Below are 22,816 nucleotides of genomic sequence, written 5' to 3'. Positions count from 1 at the left end.
ACCATAGCCTAATCAATTAACTTCTCAAAGACTCAGTTTTCTGATTAGTGAAATGCGGTAAATTTATATGTGACCTCCTTTACAAGGTTGTTGTGGGGAATCAAATTCAATTCTGAATTTAAAAGTAGCTTAAAACTGGAAAATATTATAAAAATATAAGCTATTCATATGACTAGCTGCATCCTATGTGTGTTTGGACCTTTCTTATTTTTACCTCTAAGTATGTGCTCATCCTCATGTTCCCAGCCAAACTACAATGTGGATATTTTTGTGTGGTCACAGCATCTGCTTTGTTTCAACCTAGTACTAATTGTACTTTTGTGATGAGCAAAATAATTACTACATGCAAAAATGTAAAAAAAAAAACAAAACACCAAGCTCTCAATCACTTGAAAAAGGGCAGCAAAGATGTTACTATAAACACCACACAGTTTTCCCAAAGTTCTCATAGACTGAATCATGTCACATCTGTGTATGAGTTGAAAGTCTTTCTACATGACCTTTGCGTTTTGTTTCTTTTTTCTGTTCTTACAAATTACTTACATGTGACCTTCATCTGGAGGCTGCTCGGCAAAAGACCCTCAAGTCCATAAGTGACTCCTTATATTATAAATACAATATTGTTTACTAATGAATGCTGTTTTTGCTCTGTGGAATGGACAGGGAGAAATTAAATGATATGAACTAGCATTGCTTTATATAAAATGTAAATGATTCCTATAAATCTGTATGATGATTAAATCTGCATAATGTATGATGATTTCTACAATCTGTATAAAATGCATTTCTTTTATATGACCAATTTACAAAATCTACTGAAAACCAGTTAGAAGGGAGGCTGCCTCTCCTTCTAAAAGATGTTATATCATTTGCATGGTAGTGATCATTTGGAGTGACAGGTCCTGAGTTCAAATCTCAGCTCTGTAATTTTCCCTCTGTGAGTAATTTATTTCATATTCTTGATGCTCAATTTTCTCTTCTGTAAAGTGAGGGGGAAAGACAATGACCTCTGAGTTTTTTATCTCCAAATCTTATAGAGAGACAGTGTGTTATGATGGAAAGAATCAGAGGCCTTGGGTTCAAAGCCTACTTCTAATATCACTCCCTTTTTGACTTTTGGCAAACCTTGGCCTCCAGTTTCCTAATCTATAAAATAGAGAGTTGGATTAGAGCATCTCTGTGATCCCTTCTAGCTCTAGAACTATCATTGTATGACTTAGAATTAAGCGGGATACAAAGATCAATAATGAGAATTTGTGGGAAAGGTCAAATCTGATCAGCAATGCAGGATAGGAAACAAAAACCTGAGGACAAATTGTTTCAAGAATAGGCAAAGGAGAAGAAAGCAGGAGAAAGAAGGATTAGTATTGAAACTACGAGTAGGGTGACATGTTCAAAGAGCTATGACATATGAATGTGCTAGAGCATGAAGTTGCAGAAAATTAGTATAAGAACAATGCATGAGGAGGAATGGAACTTCAATGGGAGTGTTGAGTTACTGTTTACTTATTTTTTAAGCTATAATATCTTTTGGGTTTGAATGATGGGGGCATCTGAATTAGATCTTGGGGAGGGAAGTTTCTCCAAAGAGTTAATGGGGTGGCCTTTGATTCTACTGTGTCCTGTTCATACAAGAGGTGAAGAGTTAAATGCAATTTTGAAATATGAATTGTGAGGAGGTACTTTCCTGGCTTTATGCTAGAAATATGTGAGCGTGGGATATCTTCAAAAAGAATTTATGAATGAGCTTCATATTTTTTTGGGGAGATGAGGTTGTTTTGTTGTTTTGGTTTTTTTTGCTAGAGAGACTGATGATAAAGTATATCTTTAAAGGGAGTAAATGTCCCAGTGTCCCACTTAAAAGATGAGGCTGATGTCTTCTTATTGTAAAACCGCATGTGCTGCAATTTAGTTTTTTTGTTGTTGTTTGTTTCCTGAATCTGAAACAAATAATTTTGAGTGTTTGAAGAACTGCCTAGTAATAAACCTTTATTTCATCCTTTAACACTCCCTCATTTCTAACATCTGTGGAATTAAACCATCCCTCATTTTGTATTTTCCAACTTAATATTGGCTGGAATACAGCAAGAGCAAGTCACTGCCTGAAGGCCTTAAGCATAAGTCCATTAGAAAAGCAAGGAAATGGTGAACCACATCTCTCTAAATAGATGGACACTACTAACCATTTACAATGGTTAGCAGAAAAATAAATAACTATGTCTACTTAAAATGCAATTTGTACCTACTATAATTTTGATATTTGTTAATATATATACATATATGTATATATGATATGCGTACATACGTACATTACATCACCTTTAGTTCCAAATGTATCCAATCATTCTTGCCTACCCAGCAGGTCTTCCCTAATCACAATGAACAAAAAAAAAATAAGTTCACTGAAACTAATCCACATTCTCAATCAAGTTTGACAATATGCATAACATTTTATGCCCATAGTTCACCATCTATGAAAGATAGGGGTATGTTTTTGTATCTCTTCCTTGAGGAAAAGTTGGTCATTATAATATACATCACATTCAGTTTGATCTAACTTATTGTTATTGTTTTTTCCATTTACATTACTGTAGTAATGATGATTTATGATTTATCTTACTTTACTGAAATGCACATTCTTTATTAGAAATGACCTAGTGGAAAGCAGTTATGATATCCTTAACATTAGGACTGTAAGAATAGAGTCACAATGACTCACATTTTTATAGACCTTTAAGCACATGTACAAAGCACTTTCTTTACAATAAACTTATGAGGTTTATAAAAGACTTTTTTTTCAGACTTGTAATTTTGTGGGTGTGGAGTACTCTCCAGTTTGGAAACCCTCTCCAGCAATTCAGATAATTAACTCTTATACCTCCTTTTAGTCTTAGAGACTATACATAGTTTCTACTGTGTGTTTAGAGAGAGACTATATATTATCTTATAGACTTCCTGGGGCACTAAGAAGTTGAGTATCTTCCTAGAATCACTGGTCCAGGATATATCAGGGGCAGGACTTAAACACAGGTGGCCCTGACTGTGAGACCTACTCTCTATTTACTATACCACACTACTTGTGAAATACTAGTATCACCATTTATTCAAATGAGAAAATTGAGACCCATAGATATTAGAGATGAGTCGTCCAATGTTACTCAGAATTCAGCAGACTCTAACCCAGATCTTCTGATTTCAGTGCCCATCCTTTTGCTATTTATACCATGTTGCCTTTCAGCATGGAACATTAGGGGCAGCTAATTATTTTTTCATTGATATAGTTTTCTTCCCATCAGTCTTGAAAAAAAATATGAAAAGCTGTTTCTGAATCATGTCTCATCTCTATCTTTTATATTTTCAATGATTATGATTAGTAGAATGTGTATGTATGTGGAAACTATCCAAAATGATTTTAAAGATGAGGTCATACTGTTCACATGCAAAAAGGGAGGAGAAAAATCTCCATTATGCCTAGATACTGGGCAAAATTTCTAGTGTGAGGAGGCCAATGTTGTACCTTCTTCATCTCAAATTGACTTTCAAAAGCGCAGATTACTCCATAACACTCAGCAAATATCCATTTTCTTTCTTACGAAGTGGTCCGATAGGCATTGTTGTAAAATGGGAAAGAAAAAAACACCAGGCTAAGGAAGCTAAAATTATTATACATGCTTAATTTGTTATTTCAGTATCATAATAGGATATTCTTTTTCTTTCCATCTTTTATTGGGTTGTGTTTTGGTGTTTTGGTTTACTACTAGTGTTTTCACTGAGCTCCCTGTGCCTTGTAAATGCTCAATAAATTGAGTAACTTGTACATCTATGCCTGAAGGATAAACAGCAGGACTCTGCTATGACTTTGCTTTTCTGAATATGTTAAGGTTACTTTAAAACTCAGTATAACTTGGATTATTTATATATCTAAGACAACTGAGATCAGAAAGATACTATTACCAAGTCCCTAATTTGAATAACGAGAAGTTGGTGAAAACATTTCTCTCACTTCTAACCCAAAGGAAAGGTCTATTTAGTAAAATAATAATAAATCAAATAGTTATACAGCTGGAAGTGATCTCTTTATTTTACAACCAAGGGAACTTAGGCCCAGGGAAATTAAGTGACTTGCCCAGGATCACAAAGATCGTATCAAAAGCAGGAGTCAAACTTAGATCCTCTGTCAACACAACCCATCCTCTTTTAAAACATATATATTTTACTTTTAATTTATTAAATGAAACAAGCATTCCAATTCTCTTTCCACTGTGTATGCTGCTGCCTATAAAGTCTCCCTATCAGGCTAATGAAACTCTGTTTTGTTTACATACAGTTAACATGTTGTTTTTCTTCTAATGGGCAAAATCTTTTTGGAGAAATTCAATATGGATCTATAACATTGTTTGACTTGATGTTTCTGATGTTATCTCCCAGTAAACTTTTAATGAGGCACATGCTCTTGATATCTTCTGACAAAAGATATTGTTTCAAGATTAGAGAATATTTTTAAGGATCCATGATTTTAATGTATGGGGTAATCGTTCCACAAATGATAACCATAATCTTTTGCATGCTTTCTCATATTTTAGTCCTTGTATATCAATCAGAAGATTAATATTAATATTAGCTAGCATTTATGTAGTACTTTATGGCATGCAGAATATGTTATATATATATATATATAATATATATATATATATACATATATATGTATATACATATATATATATATATAATTTCATTTGATTCTTACAACAACCCTGAAAGGTAGGTCCCATTTTTATGCCCATTTTACAGATTATGAAATTAGAACTGAGACTTACTGCAAAATGGACTAGAAATTTTTTTTTATTCTTTTAGCATCTCAAAGGTATCAGATTACTACTTTAGCTATCCATCTATTGTCTCATTCTCATATAAGTAGCTCTTTTGTTTCTCCATCCATGCATTTCCTGTATTAGGTCTTTTATGTCATTTTTGATATTCACACCTTCATTGGTAGCCTGTTTAGGTCCACCCTCAGTCATTCCATTGAATCAGATTATGTGTGATTTCAGTTCTTCTGAGGGTATAATATGCTACAACTGAAGCTACTTAGCATCACCAGGGGAGTCATTGCTATTAAAGGGATGTTTTGCTTTTTGTTTTTCCCCAACGGCAAGAAGTTTGTGGTCATAGAATGTACTGCTCAGCATTTCAAATACAACCCAACTTGATAATCTCCAACATAATTTAGAAGCTAGCTTACACTGATTTGTGACACTTGTCCAAAGTATGCATGTGGATGGACTAAATTTATCAGGTGTCTAACCATTTGACATAAGATGAGCAATATGGATTTTTGTCCATTTTGGAATGTAAATCTTGTCTCTTTCAGGTAACTGGGTTTCCCTGTGTTTTTTAACCATTCCTGGAACAGATACAATAAACACAGTGATCCTAATTGCATTATGTTAATTGAAAGATTAGAGGAAAAGGAAGAATCATAGGTGAATGGCCATTGGAAACAAATGACCAATAATAGAACATGTCACTATATATTCCTATACTAATTTCATTAATACTTTTTATCCTTAGCATTATTTTACTTGTTCATTCAGATTATAAGTAAAAATGAGGCAAAATCCAAAAAACACCCAATGAAATAAAACATCTCTATATGGTTTTTTTATTGTACATTGGGGCATCATGACAGCACTGGTAAGGAATATCTCTGATAGTGATACACTTAAACTCTGGACCCCCAAGCAATACTTTGCAAAAATTTATTTCGTGGACATGGTGTCATCGATAGGATCATAGAGTTAGAGTTGGGGGAGACCTTACAAGCCATTGAGTTCAACTCCATTTCATAGTTGAGGAGACTGAATTTCAGAAAAGCTCTGTGCCTTGTCTAATATCATATAGATAGTTAAGTGAGTGGGTCAGAATTTGAAATCATATTTTTTTGACTCCTCATCCAATGTTCTGAGATGCTTATGTCTTCTGATAATCCAAGTTAGATAATCTAAGCCCTTACTTACTTTAGCAGGCTAGAATTTCAACATAACCAAGAGAGAATTTAAAGAACTGTGAAGGACTTTTAAATGCCAAAGAGGAAGAAGTTTGCTGAATGTTCCTCAGATAGCTAGCTGGCTTCCTTAAAACAACACAGTACAACCTACTGTTTTGTCTTTTGTTTCCTTACCTCTTTAAGAAGATTGAATTTGATTCCCCCATCAGTGGTTCCTGCTATAGATCTCTGAGACTGGCAGAAAAAAAATGTCTCTGTAGAGGGCCTACGGCTGCAGAGTGTTCTTTCCCTGACAGTGTCAGTCTGGAGGCATTCAAAGTATGAAGTAAGAGTTTTCCTTTTATGGCCTATGTGGGGGCTGTTGGGTTTCTTGGCACTCATGGCCTGCATGTTTAATATTTCCCATGAATGCTTTCCCATTGTTTAGGATTTTGTAGCCTGTTGTTTCTGTAGGTGACTGAAAAGTTAAACAAAACAAATTAAATAGCCCTTTCACTCTTCTTTCTTTACATGCCTTTGAGGTGAAAGTGATTTTTTGAAGGCATTATTTTTTGGCTTTTCTGTCTAAATTCTTTATTCTGTTTTGCTTGTTATAATGTTTGCTTGATATACACGTGTTCCCCACACCCATGCTTTCCTGCTTTCTGTGGTGTGTTGTCTCTTCATTTAGACTGTGAGTTCCTTGAGGACATTTTAATTGTATCTCCAGCATTTAGCATGGAATATAATATGTGGTTAATAAATGTTTATTGGATTATATGAGATTATCAACAGGTCAACAAGCAATTATTAAGTGCCTGCTGTGTGCCAGACACTGTGTTAAGTACTGGAGATACAAAGCTTGGGGTAAGACAAGGATATCCTCAATGCAATAAATCATAATAAGGTAAATATATGCCAGAAAAATAATGCTAAAGATAAATACTAATGAAATTAATACAAGAGTTTGCTGTGTATCAGAAGGAAATGAATGTGCACAAGTAAGTACATGCAAAATAGATACCAGGTGATTCTGTGTGGATGGTAGGGTCAGGAAAGTATTCAGGAAGGACATTTTGCTGGAGGTGATTTTTAAAAGAAACTAAATTCTAAGAGGCAAATGTGAATAGTGAGTGCCTTCCTTGCATGGGAGTTGGCCAGTGCAGAGGAACAGAGACAGGAAATTGAGTGTCTTAAATGAGGAGCAATAAGAAAGCCAGATTGATTAGATGGTAGAGTACATGAAGGAGATGAATATGTAATAAATTGATAGCTTGAGGCCAGATTGTAAAAGGCTTAACATGCCAAAAGATAATTTCAATTTGATCTCAAGTTAATAAGGAGTCAAAGATGTCTACTGTTCAAATTTTAGTAAAATCGTTTTGGCCATTATGTGGAGAATAGATTTCAGTAGGGCAAGAGTTTGAGGCGGGAAGACCTAATAGGAGGCTCTTGCAGTAGTTCAAGTGAGAGAGGATGAAAGCCTGAACTAGGGTGGTGACTATGTAGATGGAGAGAAGAGGACAGATAGAATAGCTACAATGAAGATGAAAACAATCTAAAAACTGATTGAGGATTTGAGGATGACCTCCATATTACAAACTTGGGTAACTGGAAAGATGGTGGTCCCTTTGACAATAATAGAGAAAATTGGAAGAAGAGTAGATTTTGGGGGAACGAAAATGAATTGGTCATGTAAGTTCCAATAGTATGATTATCTTTAGGTCAAGACCTAATATTTGTTTCTCTATTATCACAGTACCTCATGCAACTCTCATCACTCAGGACACACTCAGCATCATGAAATCTCTTTAATGTGAATCCTATGGAAACTGAAGTCATTATTTCAATAGGCAATGGGCTAAAGCTTGCCTTCATATGTCTCTGAAAGAAGATTGCATAAGCAAGTTAAATGTCTGAACAGGACTAGTTGCTCCCTTTCAGTTCTAAATCTATGAGCCTATGATTCTCTGAAAATGATCTCAAATTGCTTAAGTGTCTGGCACAGTGTCTGACTTAAGCGCTTTTTCAGCTGAAGGTAACATGGAACAGTGGGATAAACACTAGATTTGGAATCAGAGAATATATGTTCAAAGCATGTCTCTGGTATTTACTGCCTGGGTAATTTTGAGCAAAGCATTTAACCACTTTCCCTCTTGGATTCCTCATTAATAAATTGAGGGGGTTTGATTAGATCAACATTTCTTAACCTTTTTTTATATCCTGGACCCTTTCAACAGTCTAGCAAATCCTATGGACCCCATTCTCAGAATAATGCTTTAAAAATTGTAATGGAAAGGAAAGTTATATTACAGTTAAAGGTAAATAAAAGTAAAGACATACATATGTATGTGTATGTGTGTGTATACATATGTATATATATATATATAAACCTTTCTCTCCTATATATGTATATATATATATATATATGCCTCTCATATATTCATATGTATACATATATACAAACATATATATGTATATGTACATATGCATAATAAATTTTTGCTAACCTCTCTATCTCTGTGTCTGTCTCTATACACACACATAAACACACATATGTGGATGTATGTATATATATATTGTGTGTGTATATATATATATATTGCATGTGCACATAAAAATATTTTTATTAGTCTCTCCCTCTGTCTCTATATAGATGTATACAAACATATATAAGTATGTATATATGTTTGTATAAAATCTTTATTTTTATTAACATCTCTGTCTTTCTCTATGTGTGTATATATATGTATGTGTGTATATATGTATGCATGTATATGTGTGTACAGATGTGTGTGTATCTGCCCTACTTCCTGGACTCCCTGAAATCTACCCAGGGACCATTTGGGGCCTTACGGACCCCAGATTAACACTAGATAGACTCTATGAGTTTCCCTTCTAGCTCTAAATCTCTGATCCTATGAATTGAATTGAAAACTCATTCCAGTGATTTTGAAAAATTATAAATTATCATTTTCATTCATTTGTTAAAGCAGTTCTTTGCATTGCAGCTATTTTTCCGACAACTCTACTAGTTAGTCTTCAAGATAAATATAGTTGTAACACAGAGCTCCAGAGACAAACTCTTAAACCTGTAAATTTTTCTTTGGACTGAAATCCAGCCTAATTCCATGAAAGGCAATGTGGAATATAGAGTAAGCATATGTTACTTAATGTCTATATGACCTTGACCATCATTAAACCTCCACAGTCCTCAGTTTACTGATCTGCAAAATGAGAAAGTTGGACTACTCCTAAATGCCTGCATCTAAGTCTTGCCTCCATCATTTACTAGCCCTGCCTGGTACCGTGGAAGTCACGTCATCTCTCTGAGTATTGGTTACCTCATCTGTAAAGTGGGGATAGCATTGCTTTCAACTTGTTATGCGAGAGAGTTTTATGAATAGAGCAAGCCTGTTTTACCACATATAGTATGGGAGTGTCACATATTGCTCAAAAGGAGATAGAATAGTTGTCTCTAGCTTCTTCTCCTCCCACTCTTCTCCCAGGGAGACTTTGTTTCCTGCCAAGAGGGGAAGCAAGAGATAAAGGTCATGAGTTTGTCTGTTCTGCTCTCCTCAGGACTAGAATTACATCTATCTGTTCCCTTAAGTATTATTAGTCTAAGGGATGTAGTTTCCAGGTTTAAGCTATACTTCTGATTGTTATTCAGTAATGGAGAAAGAAGGAACCCAAACTATCTAAGGTTTTACTCTATTCCCACCAAATACAAGTTCCACAATAAGCATGCATATAACAAATAGTGAAGAAACCCATTTATCCAAGTTGATAGCAAACCAAATCAGAGAAAGTGTATATAGAAGAATATCTATCATACAATATAGTCTAAAGGAGCTCTCCCATTAGGAATGAGATAATTCAGCTCAAACAAGAGTGAGAGAGAGTCTCAGATCTCACCCAAGTTGAAAATTGGCTGACAACTGAAGTGTAGCAAAATTGGGATAGGAATATGATGGAGATTGCTTGAGCTTCTCATGTTAGCTTCTTCCCAGGGTCTTAATTTCCCTCAGCAGCCTGAAACGGGCTTGGAATCATTCATCTTCTTTCTAGAATATGGAAGCCAGAAGGGTCTGAAACAACTCAAGAGATATGAAGAAACTAAAGAAACCTGAAGAAAAAGTCAAAAGACACAAAGAATGCAAATGTCTCTTCTCTCCTGCTCTCACCAACTCAACCCCATGCCTCATGTAAGAGTAAAGCATTCATCACCACTAATGAGGAGAGAATCCCATATCAATGGGCTTTGGAACTTCAGTTACATGGGCAAAATACATTATTTGTGAATAAAACACTTTTTAAATGATAATTCACTTGTCCTTATCTGCAAAAGGTACTAATAGGAAGTTAAGATTTTTCAAGTTAAAAAGAGGGATTGAAGTATCATTGGAGGCAAAAGTCATTCAGGACAGGAGGAAGCTCTAGAATTTTGGAGTTCCAGGGGCAGATACCAGTGTGGCCACTGACAAATGAAGGTTATTGCTGCCCAAACCGAATGTATCATGAGAAATTAGAGACTTTTTGACTTATGCTTCTTCATCTAACTTTTCCAATTCTCTCTCTTCCTCTAGCTCTCACGCCTTCCCTCACTAAAGGGTATCAGGTGTTTTCATAGATTTTTTGGTCATTTAAAGAAATGTCAAGTGAAAAATACTACTTCTTTCTTTTAAATATGGAAATAGGAATAAAAAAGTGCTTACCTCTTCCTGAAATGGACAAGTATTGGCAAACCAGCTTACCTGAGATGATTGCCATGGCATAGGTGTATTTATTTCATGGAATTATTCAACTAAGAATAAATGAAAGATGGCACAATTTCAGTTAATTACCTGAGGGAGGTGTCTTATCTTCATGTCTATTTCCAGTTTCCTTGTTACTATTAAATACCACTCCAACCCATCCTGCTAATAGGAATAACTTCGATTTGACTCCACACAAGTGCTAACTTCTGATAATCAGGAACCAGAGAATGAAGGAATTTGAGAGTTGGAAAAGAACTCTGCAGCCATCTAGTCCAACCTATGCAAGAAAGGGATTCCTATTATAACACCCCTATACAAGGTAGTCATCCAGAATCTGCCTGAAGATTCAAAATAGAATGTGATCATCAAAAATTAAAATAAAATAGTTTCCACCCAAGAATAATTTGATTGCATCAGCTATTAACTCTGGTCTGCAAAGTTAATCAGTATCCTATAGGAGAAAATTAACTTTTACCTGAATTAATGACAATCATTTATTTCCATAAAGCAAATTGGAACTGGATGGTTTTTAAAAGATAAAAAGGCAAAGGAAAGAAACAAGAAAGCTATCTGATTTGAACAACTTGAAAGAAGTACGAAGGTCCTAAAAGGAGTAGAGGAGACTATACACCCCCCAAACCTCAGAATCTCTAAAGATTAGTGGGGAGGGGGGAGCAAGTTTTAGGCTTAGGGTAGAAGTGAGGGGCCAAAAAACAAGACTAAAGTAAATTAAAATGCTGAAGGAAAAGAGAGGGGAGGAGGAAATTATTTCTTAAAACTGAAGAAGAGATACAGGTGTTAAGTATGAAGACTTGGAGGAGAGGAGCATAGAAAGTGTGGTTATCCTGAATCTTACTCAATGGGTCAGGCAAGATTAGGTTTACAGTTTTTAAATTAAATTTTATAAAGTCTACAGTGGCATAAATCCAGTGAAGTAAGCTAGAATCTGAAGTGAGAAAAGTATATAGGATAGACTGAAAGGGAGAGTAGAATCAGGGAAGAAATAGCTGCAAGCAAAATAAATCATCACTAGACGGCTAATTTTGAAAAAAAAAGGCATATATATGTATATATAATGTAAATAAATATATGTATGTGTGTGTATACATACATAAATATATACATATATACACATATGTGTGTATATGTGTGTGTGTGTGTATATATATGTGTATATATATATATATACATATATATGTATATATATATACATATACACATATATATAAGATACAGTGACTGCAGTTGGGACTGAGAGAAAAAAGAAAGAAGAGAAGATCAAGATCAATTTATTTGAGGAATATAAACTATGGTAATGATTCCATTCCTTTTTTTCTCTTTTCTCTTTTCTTCTAAATAAAAAAAGAGAATAAAAGAAATGTTTTATTGGGATATGATGGAAGAAAACAAACAACAATCAAAACTCAATTTTTATGAGATTAAGACTGTCGGTAAAAGAGAATAGAAGGGGCAGCTAGGTGGCACAGTGGATAGAGCACTGGCCCTGAAGTCAGGAGGACCTGAGTTCAAATCCAGCCTCAGACATTTGACACTTACTAGCTATGTGACCTTGGTCAAGTAATTTAACCCCATTGCCAGCAAAAAAATAAATAAATTACAGGGAATAGAGTGACAGATGAAAAAAAAACCCAATTGGTTACCACACAAGAAATGAAATTTGAGCATAAAGATTCATACACTTAAAATGAGGAGCTAGAACTGAGTAATTATTCCTTAGAAGACTTAAAAATAGTAGAATACAAGCAAGATTGCACACAATGAAATAAATAAACAAAAAGTTCAATTAAAAGAGACAAATAGGTAAACTGCATTATGCTTAAAGCCAGTAGAGACCTTGAACCAATATCAATATTTAAAAAAAAACCCTAGAACTGCATAGCATTTAAGTACATATAAAGAAAAAAAATAATATAAACTCAAGGCAGCTAGGTGGTACAGTGGATAGAGCACCGACCCAGGAGCCAGGAGAAACTGAGTTCAAATCTAGGCTCAGACAAGTAACACTCACTAGCTTTGTGACCCTACACAAGTCACCTCTATTGCCTAGCCAACAAAAGCAAAAACAAACAAAAAGATAATATAAATTCAGAAGACCTAAATAGTTAGTGAAAAATTGTGGGGGACATCAACATATTTCTATCAGACTTAGCAAATCTAGCAAAATGATAAGCAAGAAATTAAAAAATGTGATTATTAAAAAATTAGACATAATAAGCCTTTGATAATTATAAACTTGAGACATATACTATTTTTCACATCTTATGGCATCCTTTCAAAGCTAACCACATGTCAGGAAATAAAAATCTCATGTAAAAGTCCAGAAATATTTAACTAACCCTTTATGCTGTAATGAAAATTATAGCAAACAACAGAAATGTACACAAAGCATTTAGTTGCAAGTAAAGGCTAAAGAAGGCAATTCTACATTATGAGTGAGTCAAAGACCACAACATAGTAACAATTATGTTAAAATGGTAACAGTAAATAGCACATCAAAATCTGTAGAATGCAGCTAAAGCAACCTTAAAGAGAAAATTCCTATACTTAATCTGGGTGCACACTAAGACCTGGTAATAGACATCCTTTTGTTCATAACCACATGATGATATGTAATAAAAAAAAAAAAGATGGAATTTGAAAATAGATCTTCCTTGCACCAAATCAAGATCTCTTTCCATTAAATCACTAAACCATTTGGTGTGGTTGAAAGATCTCAATACTTGGAGTCAGAGCACCTGGGTTTGAATCTGACCTTTGCTGTTTATACCCTGTGTTATCATGGGCAAGATACTTCACTTTTCTGGGCCTCAGTTTTCTCATTTGCAAAGTGGACTAAATTAGCTGTAGGGTCCTATCTAACTCTAAATACACATTTAAAAAGAGCTATGATAAATGTAATTTATCACAATTAGTCAAAACAATTAGGTTGAATCTCAGAGCAAGAAATATGATTTCAACAAGTTAATATTTCACCTCTGACAATCTCTCCCTATATCGCTGAGAGCCCTAGGACCTAAATACTCAATTCAAGGGCTTCTACTGTGCAATATCAACCTTGGTACTAATTTTGCACTTGAAGGAGTGTCAAACAACAATTGCTACTGTTCTGTCTCTTGGCCATAAAAAGGAATGACTAGAAGAGTCAATTTTGACTGTAAACAAGCATTTTAATATACCTACAATGTATGCACATAGTTTTCAAATAGGGTTGGGGTGCAATACAAATACAAATAAGAAATGGCCACTGCCCTCATTTATGTGTATGAATCAAGTAGCATCAATATAATGTTTTATTATTAATAATATGATTATTCATTTCATTCTCATTTTTTTCTGATGGGGTTTTGAATAAGGATATTCCTAGAGCAAGTGACTATACTAATATTATTTATTTAAAATATTTAATGTTCTATAGACGATTGAAAAAGTGAATAATATAATTCTTTTTAGTTGAAAAGTACTGTATTCACATTTACCTTAGGGAATCTAGATACATTGGATAGAATGCTGGATCTGGAATCAGGAAGACTTGATTTCAACTCCCATCTCAGATTCTTGCTAGCTATGTGACCCTGGGCAAGTCACTTACCCTCTGCCTGTCTCAGTGTTCTCAAATGTAAAATGGGGATAATGATACAACCTACCTACGTCACAGAGTTGTTGTGAGCATCAAATAGGTTGATATTTGTAAAGAACTTAGCATAGTAGTAGATAGTTAATAAGTACTTGTTTCTTTTCCTTCACCCTTGCCTTATGTTCTGTAGTTACAACAGAAGCACCTTTGGGACAACTGCCATGACAGATGACATATAATGCAAGATAGGTACCTCATCCTGTTTCCACATGCACTTGATTTTTTTTCTTTGGGCCACTATATTTGATAATCTACTTAGTTTAGAGATTTATGTATACCTTGAATGCTAAGATGTATTTAAAATGATGCTATTTAATTTTATGATGGATCAACATTATATCCAAGTGATTAAGACAAAAATTTGTTCATGATAATGTAGCAATTCCACTAGTGTTTTTATTTGTTGATTTCTCAATTACATTTTAAGGCATCTATTTGTAGCATGAGGATCTGTTTTCTCTTAGTTTATGAAAGCTTTTAGTGTATCGATTCAATTACTAAAACCTTGTCTTGCTTGTTATTTCATAGAGCCTTTATTTTTGCAATATGTAATGATATAGTTCACAGTTTTTTCTTTTTCCTTATATAATCTGCATTGATCAGTAAGCCCAGATACCTTAATTGATTCACTTTTCTATAGCTTCTCGTGGTTATGACCTGATAATGAATTGCTATTAAAAAACTTTACATTTCCATCAACAAATCTACAACAGCTGCTTCTTCTTCTTCTTCTTCTTCTTCTTCTTCTTTTCTTCTTCTTCTTCTTCTTCTTCTTCTTCTTCTTCTTCTTCTTCTTCTTCCATGTTTCTGTTGAAATATTGCCTGAGATTTTGGGCTGTGTCCTTTGAAGGGCCTTTTTTTATTCTACTCTTAAATCATAACCATTCTTAGGTTCTATCTGCAGTTAGGCCTCTTTCAGGTAGCAATTTTTTTAAATCCCCTAGCCTGTACTCATTTCCATCTTTGTTCAGTAAAGTGGAGTCTGTTCATTCCAAAAATATTCCTTTAATACTTTGAGTAGTTTGTCATGTTCCCTGAGAAGATCTTCTTTGATGAGAAGTGTTAAGATAGCTATATTTGCCATAAAGTAATAGACCCCATGTTTCACAACATTATATAAACTTTTGATAGGATGCATTCCAAATCTGTTATATGTACATTAAGAGTAGCATTGCATAAGCTTAAGCGTTCTTTAATTTAAAAGTGCTCTTCCACTGAGCTTTGATTTCAGGATACCAACAAGTCTCTTGACATAGCTTTCCTCTAGACAGCTTTTTGCTCAATGTGTTTTGCTGAGAAAGATAAGAGTATTTCTAAATATTGCCTTCATCCAGTAGTTTAATTTAACCACCAGAGTCAAGCTCAAGGCCTTCAGTTTCTATTTGACCTTAGGGCAGATTAAGAATTTTACACCCATAGAGTCCAGATGACATTTTGCGATAAATGGAGAAAAGTTTCCTAAGATGACAAAGCTGTTTGATATGATTTTTCATGGAACTGTATAATTTAGGGACATTCACATCCATTAAATATATATTATACAATATATGATAATGCAGTGTAATGTCATATAATATTATGTAATGTAATTTGATATATCATAACCTATATAGCATGATACTGTATAGTATTAATATAAATATGATATGATACAATAGTATAACATATACTACTTATATAATGAGATATTTTGACACAAAATCCTCTTAAACTTGAGAGTAACTTTTTTTTAAACAGATGATCATGGCTTTAAGGTCATACAGAACTATAATCAGGGTCTCCCTGAAAGATTTCATTACATTACCTTTTCATGATGTCAATGTACTGCTGTCATTTTCAAAACAGAGAATAATTATAAACAATCATTCCATTTTTTTTATGAGAAGGATTCAGACAAAAATGTTCCTGGTCCTGACACAAGTTACTATCCTGCTACTATTCTCTTAAATTTAATGTTCTGCAGCTGTTAAGCTGGTGGGTAAAATAACTGATTTTATGTAATTGAATAAAAGTGTTGAACCAAAAAATTGAATAAAAAATTGAATAAATGAAAATTGATTGCCTTTGTTGTTATCCAAAATGTTTGTTTCCCATTTTGCCTAATGGAGTTGCAACATGGCTCTATTATTATTATTTTTATCATCCATTCTTCTCATATTTTTAAATGGGGTTTGGATAGAAATGATTTTGAGTTAAGTCACTCTCTTGTCATTATTTTCTTTATTTAAAGTTCTGAAGACTCTTGCACAAGTGGAAAAAATAAATGATGTTTGTATTTCAACAATAGCATTGGAATGTAAGCTCAGCCTTTGTAAACTCACTAAAAACATTTTTACTATGATTCCAGTAGCATAGAGGATAGTGGGAATGATATGTACCTCATCTTGTTCCCATATGATTTTGATTTCATCTACCAGGAATCTGAAAAACTTTTAATTCCAGACAGTTCAAAAAGTGTAAGCATTTGGCCTAGAAACATCTATCAAAAGTGATATTCTTAAGTTTTTAGTTTGTTGTTATTTTTTAGTGGATCAATGTTAAGTCCTGGGAATTGTTGGCAACAGTTTAGTCTATGGTAATGTTCTATTAGGGTAGTTTATTGTTGGGTGCTCTAGGATTTTTGAGGTCTAAATATGTAGTCTGGACACTTTTAATCTTTCATTCCATGCAAGAAAGTAAGATTCTAATGTGTAATTCTAGACAACAGATGATATCTTTCTATGTATTTGGTAGGATCCTAATTTTTAAAGGCCGTAATAATGGGTTGAATAATTTCTTTTGCTTTCTTTCAAAGTCTACATTGATTCCCAAGTCCAGACTTTTTAAGTCTACTCTTCCATAAATCCATAAATGCCACCCCAGATGCAATGAACTAGTTCCTAATTGTCATCATAAACCCCTCCATTTCCGTAAACACAGCCACATGATTTAATTATCTATTTAGTGCTTCTTTGTAGACACATTATCGGTTGAACTGATGCAGATATCACCTATAGAGGGCTTTTTGATTCCATTCTTAACCTTAGCCATTCTTTTTACCATCCTTCTCCTCCTCTTCATCATCATCATCATCAAAATCATCATCATGATCATTATCAGAGTATGTGAACATGAAAAATACTTAGATAAATCTATATACAAAAACTGCCAAAATTTTATGTTTGTTTCATCTAATTATTATACTTACATCTTGAAGACGGTTCTACTCCCCCTTAAAAAAAAAAGCTTTAAATTTTGGTTCCCTTAACCATTTCCTCTCTCTAATTTTCCCATTTACTTCTGTTGATTAATTTTTCTTCTGTTTTGTGAATGTCTATACACGTACATATGTATTTGTTTTACCTTATTCCTCTCTAAAACGCCATTTGTGAAATTGCAGGGAGTGAATAAAGCATTTGAAAGGTGGATTAGAAGTAGTAGACAATCCAATAACAACTTTAATTGCTTCAAAACTTAAAGGAACATGATGAAATGTACTCAATACTAAGTGCTCATCAAACCTATCAGGCTGTAGCACAACTGTTATAAAATACAAGGCTTTATTAGCTTTTTTAAAAATTTTCCAAAAACTCTGTTTTTAATTATCCTGTGGTGACAACCAGGAATCTCAAACCTAAATGGTCCTTTCAGCAACAATTATGCCTGACATTTCAGGTTTGGAACTTAAGTCTGAGAAAAGAAAAAAAAATACTTCTGATTGTCAGCAGGTTCCAACATCTGTGGTAGAATCCTAGGATCTCAGAGTTGAAATCAATCAATCATTCAAAAGGTCATCAAACACTAACTGTACCTAAGTAAGAATCCCATCTAGGACATTTCCAAAAAAATGAGTTACCAGCTTCCTCTTGAAGGTTTCCTATGACAGGATTACATTGAGTAAACATTTGCCTATCTACATATTCAGTCATTCATTCTAGTTCTACCCTTTGAAGTTAAGCGGCAAAAGTTTTGAACAAGAATAAAGATGCAGCCCCAAGACAGTCCACTAAAGATATCCCTCTAAGTTAACATGAATCTTCTAATTACCACTCTCTTGGGGCCTGTCTATTCAACCACTACCAAATTAAACCAGAGAGACTATCACCCAGCCCACATCTGTATGCTTGTGTGTTTTTATGGGTAGAGCCTTGAACTTGGAATCAAGATACCTGATTTCTAGTCCTCATACTGCAATAATTAGGTATGAGGCCTTTGTTCAGTCATCTCCAACTCTTTGTGACCTCCATAAACCACAGCACATCAATGCTGTCCATAGGGTTTTCTTGACAAAGATAATCTATTGGTTTGCTGCTACCTTCTCCAGTGGATTAAGGCAAATAAAAGATAAGTGATTTTCCCATGATGACATAGCTAGTAAGAGTCTAAGGTCAGATTTGAATGCACGTCTTTCTGATTCAGGCAGAGTGTTCTATCCATTGAGTCACCTAGCTGTCATAAGACTTTAGGTAAGGCAAGGCATTTATTCACCCTAAGTCTCAATTTCCTTATTTATAAAATGAGGTTGAACTAGAAGATCTATAAGGCCCTTTATAATTTTTATGCCTTATGATTCAATATATCTTAGGTGAAATCATTGCAATTAAAGTTCTATTTATGATCTCAACAGGATATTCCTTGTCCCTTTCCCTTCGATTACTATGCCCATGATTGAAAATATTTTAAAGGATGGAATTACATGTCTTTTATTATTTTTTATCTCATTAGACAGAGGGTCTTAATCTGGAGTTTGTAAACTTGTTTTTAATATTTAGATAACTGTATTTCAATATAATTGGTTTTCTTTGTAATCCTACATTTATATATATATATATATACATATATATATATATATATGCATTTAAAAACATTATTCTGGAAAGGGATTCATAAAACTTTATCCAATTGTCACAGGGATTCATGATGTAAAAAGAAATGAAGAAATAAAGAACTCTAGTACTTGACTATGCAAAGGTATATCAGCCAAATGTTGGTCATAGGATCATAGATAGAAAACTAGAAGTTACCTTAAAGACACTCTAATCTAACCCTCTCATTTTACAAATGAGAAAATAAGCCTATAGAAGTTAAATGACTTTCCCAAGGTTACACAAGTAGAATGTTCTAAGGCATGGAGGAGGATTCTTTTCATCTTAAAAAGTGTCCTTTTTTTAAAAAAAATCAACGAAAAGTTTCAAATCTCAATGATTTTAACTATTCTATGTTAAGGAACCCTCCTTTAAAAAAATCAATTCCAAATCTCATGATTCCTGTCATTTCTAACCCTTTGCATCTCAAAAGTGAGTGGATATGTGTAAGTGTAAGCTACAGGCCTCCTGTTGACATTTTTTGGGGGGCTCAGCAGTGAAGATCTAAGGGGAACCCAGGAATTGAGATTTCATAAGAAAGAAGTTACAGAATGATGGCCCCATACAAAACAGGTACAGGAATTAATAGGCACTAGACTGAAAGCAGGACCAGATGAGGCTAACTGTACTGACAGATGCACAATGGTGGAAAAAAGTGTCCCCGTCATCACAGAAAAGGGTCTCCTTTTTCAAAGAATCACTGACAAAAGGAGAGGCAGTATGTCATGAGTCAGCATTATTTACACAGATTGGCTACCTTTCCTTCCAAGAGCAGCCACAGGTATGGGTCTTTATGCAAATAGTAAGCAGATATGACTCATTGCATTTTAATTTGGTCTACTTTTCATGGTAAGGAATGTTCAAGCCCAGTTTTCATTCAGGAGAGAAACAAAAGTGTTATTCTCTCTTTCACAGGCGGTCCTTTTGATTTCTATCCCTTTTTTTCTTTGCTTTTGACCCTGTTTATCTTTCAGATTAGATAAAAGAAATGAAATGGAGGTGATGCTCAGGGAAAACTCAGGAAAAGACAACAGTTTTTGAAAAGCAAGCCTAAAATAGGATGGAGATCAGCCCCTTGCCTGTGTCTGAGGTGTGATTCAGTCTGGTACCAATTCCACAGAAGAAGAAACATGGCCTATTAAAAAAAAGAAAAAGCTCCCTTTTAATTTCAGAGAGGAACACTTTTCTAAGCTCTTTCAACTTATAGCTTAGAAGATGCTTTCTCAAAATCTAGTTTTGTCCATAAAGTGGAAAGCCTACTAATACTTTAACTCTCTTTTAAGGACCATGGAACTTAATAAAATTATCCTTTCTTCTTATCCATATAGCATGGGATTGTTTTGTTTGTTTGTTTGCTTTCCTTTTCTCTAGACTTGTGATTCCATCAGTGCAGAAAGCTTCTAGTGAGGAAACACTCTACCAATGTAGCTTAGTACTTTCTCTTCAATTTAGTCTGAGAATTGCCTAGGGCTGGGGGCGGGGGGTGGAGGAAAAGGTAAGTGACTTGCCCTGTGAGAACTTCATTCATTCCTACAGAACCCATGTAGGAACTCAGGTTCCTAGATCTGAGGCCAGCTCACTATCCATTGTATATCTGATCTTTTCGCCTTTGCACTGGTGATCACCCCATGTCTGGAATGCTGCTCTTTAACCTTTCAAGTTTTCCTGGTTTCCCCAGAGACTAAGTTCAAATACCACCTATTCCTGGAGGCCTTTCCTGATTCCTCTGGCTATTCAAGCCTCCCCCTTATAAATTGTCATTATTCTACTTTGCATATATCTTCTTTGTCCTGTTGTAGTACCTGAAAGAAAATTCTGAGAAACAGTTGCTAGTCAATTTTTTTTTAAACTTTCAGTACAAGGGAGATACAGAACATAGAATATAGAAAAAGCAATAAAATCAAAGAAATTGCTTATTCTATTCTGATTGGTTGTAGTAACAAGGTACAGGAATACATGGGAGTACAAGAAAAAAACACAGTAAAGAAACATTTCTTTTTAAAAGGGTATAAATTATATATGGTAAATACAATTGATTGTGACAAAGAAATAGAAAAGGCACAAGATTTTTTTTTGTATGTACATTGTCACAAACTGTATTTGCTCAGAAAACTATAGCATTCCTGTAATTAATTAAAACAAAAATGGAGTCACTTTGGCTTAAAATTAGTTAAATTCCATTTAACCAAGTTATTTATATGTTGTCTCTCCCAGTAGAATATATGCTCTTTGTGGTCAGGGACTCCTTTTTGCCTTTGTAGCCCCAGAGCTTAGCAGAATGTCTGGCATACTGTAAGCACTTAATAAATACATCTGACTGACTACCTCTCTTGCTTCAAGAAAAAATCATGAAAGAAATAGGCGACGCCCTAAAATATTGGCAGATCTGAAAATGGACTATGACCAACCCAAATGGAGGAATATTATATGATTGTGGATATGAGTATAAAAAAACCCATTACATATATGTGGGACAATATAGCACCAGAGCTAGCTAGCACAAGATTTGCCCTCTCTCTAAGAGTCAGTCACAGTCTCTTGCCTGGTGGAAAATATCTAGTACATTTTGCTTAGCTCACAAAATTAGCCTTTATGGAGGTCTATGAGGCATTCTCTCTGGGCATCTGTGGTTAAGCATTTTATGAGGAAAATGCAAAAACATCATTATCTTTCTTAGAGACTGAATTATTATTGTCTCCTTTTAAAGTATGGGGGGAGAAGGCAGGGGGAGGGGAAAGCATAAAAAAGAAATGTTTAATAACCGTTCCACTGTTTCTCCAATGAGTGTCTTCCCCAACTACATAATCAGTTGTAACTAAAACAATTTGAGGTCTCCTGTTCTCACAGTGATTATTTGACCCTTGTTTCTGAACTCAAGCCAGCCTTTCAGTTCTTATCACTGCATGAGGTACCATAACTTCCAGTTCCAGGAGCCCTACACAGACCTTTTTCTATTAAGAGCATAGAGGGGGGATGAGTTTTTGGCTCGAGTTTTACCTTTGCAGGCTATGACTCAGAGGACTGCAGGATCCATAAAAGCCTATTTATCTTCTCTAGTCTCTTAAAAGGAACTCATGGCCCATTTTAGGAAACTTCCTGCTTCTGGGGACTAGAGTGATTCTCAAGCAACACTAATCAGTGAGCAACCAACTGAAATGCAAATAAAATGCCTTCTTTTGCCCCACTTTCATTCTGAGAGCAGGTCCTGTCTTCTTGTTTTGAGAATCATGTTAATGGTTTTCTTTGAGCTATATACTACTTTAAAAAGCCTCCAAAAATGTTCTGAGCATGGGATTCACCATAAACCAAATGAATTCTGGATATAAACTGACCCAGAGTCTGTATTGGAAATAATCAATTGCACACAAAGTGTTTCTGTAATACTGTGTGGGTGTAAATGCATGTGTGTATCTATATATGCAGGTGTATATATGAAGCTATAGATTCTAAAAGACAAAAGAGAGGAGAAGCACATCTCAGATAAGGGGCGCAGTCTATACAAAAGTACCAAAAAAAGATATGCTTCTGGTGAAAGTAGGACAGATTGGGTAGAATATAGAGTGTCAAGAAG

General features: G+C 34.5%; 1 long non-coding RNA gene across 1 annotated transcript in view; it reads right to left on the bottom strand.

The window, feature by feature from the left end:
- The window catches only part of LOC144457919 (uncharacterized), a 48,051-nt gene extending 41,756 nt beyond the window's left edge, over positions 1-6,295 (bottom strand). The window contains exon 1 of the long non-coding RNA XR_013487523.1: positions 6,182-6,295. This is a non-coding gene — a long non-coding RNA (uncharacterized LOC144457919). The remainder of the gene's footprint in view (positions 1-6,181) is intronic.
- Between the last annotated feature and the right edge of the window lie 16,521 nt (positions 6,296-22,816).

The sequence above is a fragment of the Phascolarctos cinereus genome, unplaced genomic scaffold (assembly GCF_003287225.1).
Source record: "Phascolarctos cinereus isolate Bilbo 61053 unplaced genomic scaffold, phaCin_HiC Scaffold_5;HRSCAF=322, whole genome shotgun sequence".
Lineage (NCBI taxonomy): Eukaryota > Metazoa > Chordata > Mammalia > Diprotodontia > Phascolarctidae > Phascolarctos > Phascolarctos cinereus.
The sequence above is the reverse complement of the archived record's forward strand: the minus strand, read 5'-3'. Positions and strand labels throughout refer to the sequence as shown.